We start from the raw sequence: 6,016 nt of genomic DNA on the forward strand, positions 1-6,016 counted from the left end.
CGGCACCAGAGGCCCAGGTTCGATCCTGACCTCGGGTGCTGTGGAGTTTGCACGTTCTCCCCGTGACCGCGTGGGTTTTCTCCGGGTGCTCAGGTTTCCGCCCACATCCTACAGACGTTGCGGGTTTGTAGGTTGATCGGCCCCTCTGTAAATTGTCCTCTGGTGTGCAGGGAGTGGATGAGCAAGTGGGATGACATTAAACATTAACGGGGGTCGGCGTGGACTCGGTGGGCCGAAGGGCCTGTTTCCATGCTGTATCTCGCAACGAAATACCGAGATGACAAACTCTGCACGGGAGACCTGCGAGAAGGATATAAAAATACGAGAGGCAAAGATAGGGTAGACACTCAGAACGTTTGGCCCAGGATGGAACTGGCAAAGACCAGAGGGCACTGGTTCAAGGTTTAGTTTAGAGATACAACATGGAAACAGGCCCTTTGGCCCATCGAGCCCGTGCCAACCATCGATCACCTTAAACTGTCGGCAGATGTTGGGGTGGCTCGGAGTTTATTCCACAGCGGGGGGGTGAAAGGTGGCTTTGCTCATCCCACCCCAGTCATTCCATCACACAAACCACCACCATCTATATCTCGAGTTTCCCTCTCCCCTGACTCTGTCTGAAGAAGGGTCTCGACCCGAAACGTCGCCCATTCCTTCTCTCCAGAGACGCTGCCTGTCCCGCTGAGTTACTCCAGCATTTTGTGTCTATCACCGACATCGACCCCGTCTACACGTCACGCTGCCTCGGGAAAGCAGCCGACATCAGCAAAGATGTCCCCTGTCCCACCCTGGTCATTCCTTCTTCTCCCCGCTCCCGTCCGGCAGGAGGTACAGAAGCTTGAAAGCCCGCACCACCAGAATCAGGAACAGCTTCATCCCCTCTGCTATCAGGCTTCTGAACGGTCCTTCCATAAGCTAGGGTGCTGTCCAATTCACCTCTACCCCATTGCGGACATTGGGCTTTGTCTCTGGAACTGATGTACTCTGTGCAATGCTTGCCGGGTGCGATACCATGAAACTCAGGTACAATGAAACTCACTAGGTCCACTGTAAAACCAGTACAGTACAAGTTGGGTGGGGGAGAGGGAGGGAGAGCGAATGCGAGGGCTATTTGATGTTAGAGAAGTTAAAGAAGGTCCATCTGTCTCCCCAGATCCTGGTGAACTTCTACCGCTGCACCATCGAGAGCATCCTTACCAACTGCATCACAGTATGGTATGGCAACTGCTTTGTCTCCGACCGGAAGGCACAGCAGAGGGTGGTGAAAATTGCCCAATGCATCACCGGTTCCTCACTCCCCTCCATTGAGTCTGTCCAAAGCAAGCGCTGTCTGCGGAGGGCGCTCAGCATCGCCAAGGACTGCTCTCACCCCAACCATGGACTGTTTACTCTCCTACCATCCGGGAGGCGCTACAGGTCTCTCCGTTGCCGAACCAGCAGGTCGAGGAACAGCTTCTTTCCGGCGGCTGTCACTCTACTCAACAACGTACCTCGGTGACTGCCAATCACCACCCCCCCGGACACTCCTTCCCCCCAGAAAAATTGCACTACTGCGACTGTATGTACGTATGTATATTTACTGCTCGTTATTCTACGTCCCTCTTCTGGGTGAGATGCTAACTGCATTTCGTTGTCTCTGTACTGTACACTGCACATTGACAATAAAAGACTGAATCTGAATCAATGTTCATAAGCTACTGGGATGTAAGTTGCCCAGGTGAAATACGAGGTGCTGCTCCTCCAATTTACGTTTGTCCTCACCCTGACATGTCTATGGTTTGTATGTGTGACCGCTGGTTCTGGACTCCCCCAACACGGGGAACATTGGTCCTGCATCTAGCCTGTCCAATCCCTGAAGAATTGTATATGTTTCTATAAGACATCCTCTCATCCTTCTAAACTCGTGAATACAAGCCCAGTAGATCCACCTCCCAGCCAAACCACCGCCTCCCGGGCACTTTCCCTTGCAACCGCTGGAAATGCTACTCTACCTCCCCTCTCCACTCCATCCAAGGACCCAAGCAGTCGTTCCAGGTGAGGCAGAGGTTCACCTGCATCTCGTCCAACCTCATCTATTGCATTCGCTGCTCTAGGTGTCAGCTGCTCTACATCGGCGAGACCAAGCGCAGGCTTGGCGATCGCTTCGCCCAACACCTCCGCTCAGTCCGCATTAACCAACCTGATCTCCCGGTGGCTCAGCACTTCAATTCCCCCTCCCATTCCCAATCCGACCTTTCCGTCCTGGGCCTCCTCCATGGCCAGAGTGAGGCCCAGCGCAAATTGGAGGAGCAGCACCTCATATTTCAGTTGGGTAGTTTACACCCCAGCGGTATGAACATTGACTTCTCCAATTTCAGGTAGTCCCTGCTTTCTCCCTCCTTCCCCTCCCATTCCCAGCTCTCTGTCTCGGCCTCTTCCTTTCTTGTTCCCTTCCTTTCCCCCCATTCCCCCCCCCCCCCCCCCCCCCCGTCTGAAGAAGGGTCTCGACGCTAAGTTTCTCCAGCATGTTTGTCTACCTTCGATTTTTCCAGCATCTGCATTTCTTTCAGATTTCAACTCCCAGATACAGTGACACCTCAATCTCTGCTCTGTCTGCTCTGAGCCCTTTAGCTGGGTCCCAGTCACCAATGGGCAGGTTAGAGAGTCAGAGTTGCACTCAATGACCAACACTGTTCCTCTGGCATCTTCCCCTCATCGGTCTACTCACAAAATTCATACGTTCCAGCAGAATTAGGCCATTCGGCCCATCAAGTCTACTCTGCCATTTAATCATGGCTCTCTCCCTCCTAGCCCCATTCTCCTCCCTTCTCCCCATAACCCCTGACACCCCGTACTGATCAAGAACATGTCAATTTCTGACAAACCCAAGGACTTGGCTTCCACCGCCGTCTGCGGCAACTCATTCAACAGGCAGTGCAAAGGTTAAGATACCAGCGTGCAATTTATAGACAATAGGTGCAGGAGGAGGCCATTCGGCCCTTCGAGCCAGCACCGCCATTCAATGTCATCATGGCTGATCATCCCCAATCAGTACCCCGTTCCTGCCTTCTCCCCATATCCCCCGACTCCGCTATCTTTAAGAGCCCTATCTAGCTCTCTCTTGAAAGTATCCAGAGAACCGGCCTCCACCGCCCCCTGAGGCAGAGAATTCCACAGACTCACAACTCTCTGTGGGTGAAGAAGTGTTTCCTCATCTCCGTTCTAAATGGCTCACCCCTTATTATTAAACTGTGGCTCCTGGTTCTGGGCTCCCCTCTCTAAAGTCTAATAGTCTAAAGCCTTTGATGAGACCCCATCACACTTTTCTGGATGCTTTCAAGAGAGAGCTAGATAGCGCTCTGAATGATAGCGGTCAGGGGTCAGTGGGACGACAGATGGCGCAATGGGCTAAGTGTTCGGCTGGCGACCGGAAGGTAGCCGGTTCGAATCCCGCTTGGAGTGCAAACTGTCGTTGTGTCCTTGGGGCAAGACACTTCACCCACCTTTGCCTGTGTGTGAATGTAATGTAATTATATGAAGCACTTTGGGGTCATGCAAGTTGACTAAAAAATGTGCTATATAAATAAATTATTATTATTATTATTATTATTATTATTTCTCCAGCAGGGAGGTTCTACTGCAGTTGTACAGGGTCTTGGTGAGACCACACCTGGAGTATTGTGCATAGTTTTGGTCTCCTAATATGAGGAAAGACATTCTTGCCATAGACGGAGTACAGCGAAGGTTCACCAGACTGATTCCTGGGATGGCAGGACTTTCCATATGAAGAAAGACTGGATAGACTCGGCTTGCACTCGCTAGAATTTAGAAGATTGAGGGGGGATCTTATAGAAACTTACAAAATTCTTAAGGGGTTGGACAGGCTAGATGCAGGAAGATTGTTCCCGATTTTGGGGAAGTCCAGGACAAGGGGGTCACAGTTTAAGGATAAAGGGGTAATCCTTTAGTACCGAGATGAGAAAAACATTTTTCACACAGAGAGTGGTGAATCTCTGAAACTCTCTGCCACAGAAGGTAGTTGAGGCCAGTTCATTGTCTATATTTAAGAGGGAGTTAGATGTGGCCTTTGTGGCTAAAGGGATCAGGGGGTATGGAGAGAAGGCAGGTACGGGATACTGAGTTGGATGATCAGCCATGATCATATTGAATGGCGGTGCAGGCTCGAAGGGCTGAATGGCCTACTCCTGCACCTATGTTCTATGTTTCTATTTTTGTCTACCTTCGATTTTTCCAATGAGCAATGTACGTTTCGATTGTAATCACGTGTTGTCTTTCCGCCGACTGGTTAACACGCAACAAACAGCTTTTCGCTGTACCTCGGTACACGTGACAATAAACTAAACTCAAACAGGAGTCGAGATGCATTGTAATCAGTGGGTTTTTTTTTTGCAGTTAAATGATGCTGGTAGCATGTAACAGTTCACGTTAGGCTCTTGGCTGCCGCACGCCACACTCGTTAATAAGCTCGTTAGAGACGCACTTCGCCGCGCCATCACGACAAAAGCATTGGCTGCGACAAATCTCGACAAAACACTTAAAAAGGCACAAAGTGCTGGTGCAACTCAGCGGGTCAGGCAACAAACCACTCTGTAAGGCATGGATAGGTGACGTTTCAGGGTCAAAGAAGTGCCCCGACTGGAAACCTTGTTTAGTTGAGATGCGCAGCGCGGAAGCAGGCCCTTCGGCCCATCTTGTCCAGACCGACCAGCGATCCCGGCACATTAACACTTCCCTGCGCACACATTTACATTTTAGACCAAGGCAACGAAGCTACAAACATGGGGATGTGGGAGGAAACCCGGAGATCTCGTGGGAAACCCACGGGGAGAACGTGCCAACTCCATGGTAGGCGGGATGGAACCCGGGTCTCTGGCGCTGCAAGTGCTGTAAGGCAGCAACTCTACCGCTGTTCCACCGGGGCAACTTTGCAAAAGGCAATTGGACAGGTGTATCGATAGGAAGGGTTGCGAGGGAACACAACTCCGTACAGACAGCACCCACAGTCAGGATCAAACCCGGGTCTCGGCCTAACCTGCTGAGTTACTCCAGCACTCTGCTTTTTACTCGATTCCAGCATCTGCAGTTCTCCGTGTCTCCAATCACAACAGGCGTCAGTACCAATGGGCCGCAGACATTGAGGCTTCTTCACATGACTCTTTTTGGGCACAGGGAGAGACGTCTTTCACTTTGCACTGGTTTACGCTCTGGTTAACCCAGTATTACTGAATACAGGAGATAGACACAGAATGCTGGAGTGACTCAGCGGGACAGGCAGCGTCTCCAGAGAGAAGGAATGGGCGACGTTTCGGGTCGAGACCCTTCTTAAGTCCCTTCCCACACATCCTCTCTGCTCCACTGGGAAATCTCCTCGAGGTGTGTCTACTTTGAAGAAGTTCTCCTCCTCACTCCTACAAGAGTTCAGCAACATCCTCTCTCGCTGCTACATTCTCCCCATCTCCATTCCCTTTGACCTATTTTTACACCTTACACTTCCTTATCTATGAACATCCCTCTCTCCCGACTCTGACAAAGTCTCGACCAGAAACGTCACCCATTCAATAGACAATAGGTGCAGGAGTAGGCCACTCGGCCCTTCGATCCAGCACCGCCATTCAATGTGATCATGGCTGATCATCCCCAATCAGTACCCCGTTCCTGCCTTCTCCCCATATCCCCTGACTCCGCTATCTTTGAGCCCTATCTAGCTCCCTCTTGAAAGTATCCAGAGAACCGGCCTCCACCGCCCTCTGGGGCAGAGAATTCCACAGACTCACCACTCTCTGTGTAAAAAGTGTTTCCTTGTTTCTGTTATAAATGGCTTACCCCTTATTTTTAAACTGTGGCCCCTGGTTCTGGACTCCCCCCAACATCGGGAACATGTTTCCTGCCTCTAGCGTGTCCAAGCCCTTAACCATCTTATATGTTTCAATAAGATACCCTCTCATCCTTCTAAACTCCAGAGTGTACAAGCCCAGCTGCTCCATTCTCTCAGCATATGACAGTCCCGCCATCCTGG

Source organism: Leucoraja erinacea, unplaced genomic scaffold (genome assembly GCF_028641065.1).
Source record: "Leucoraja erinacea ecotype New England unplaced genomic scaffold, Leri_hhj_1 Leri_78S, whole genome shotgun sequence".
NCBI lineage: Eukaryota > Metazoa > Chordata > Chondrichthyes > Rajiformes > Rajidae > Leucoraja > Leucoraja erinaceus.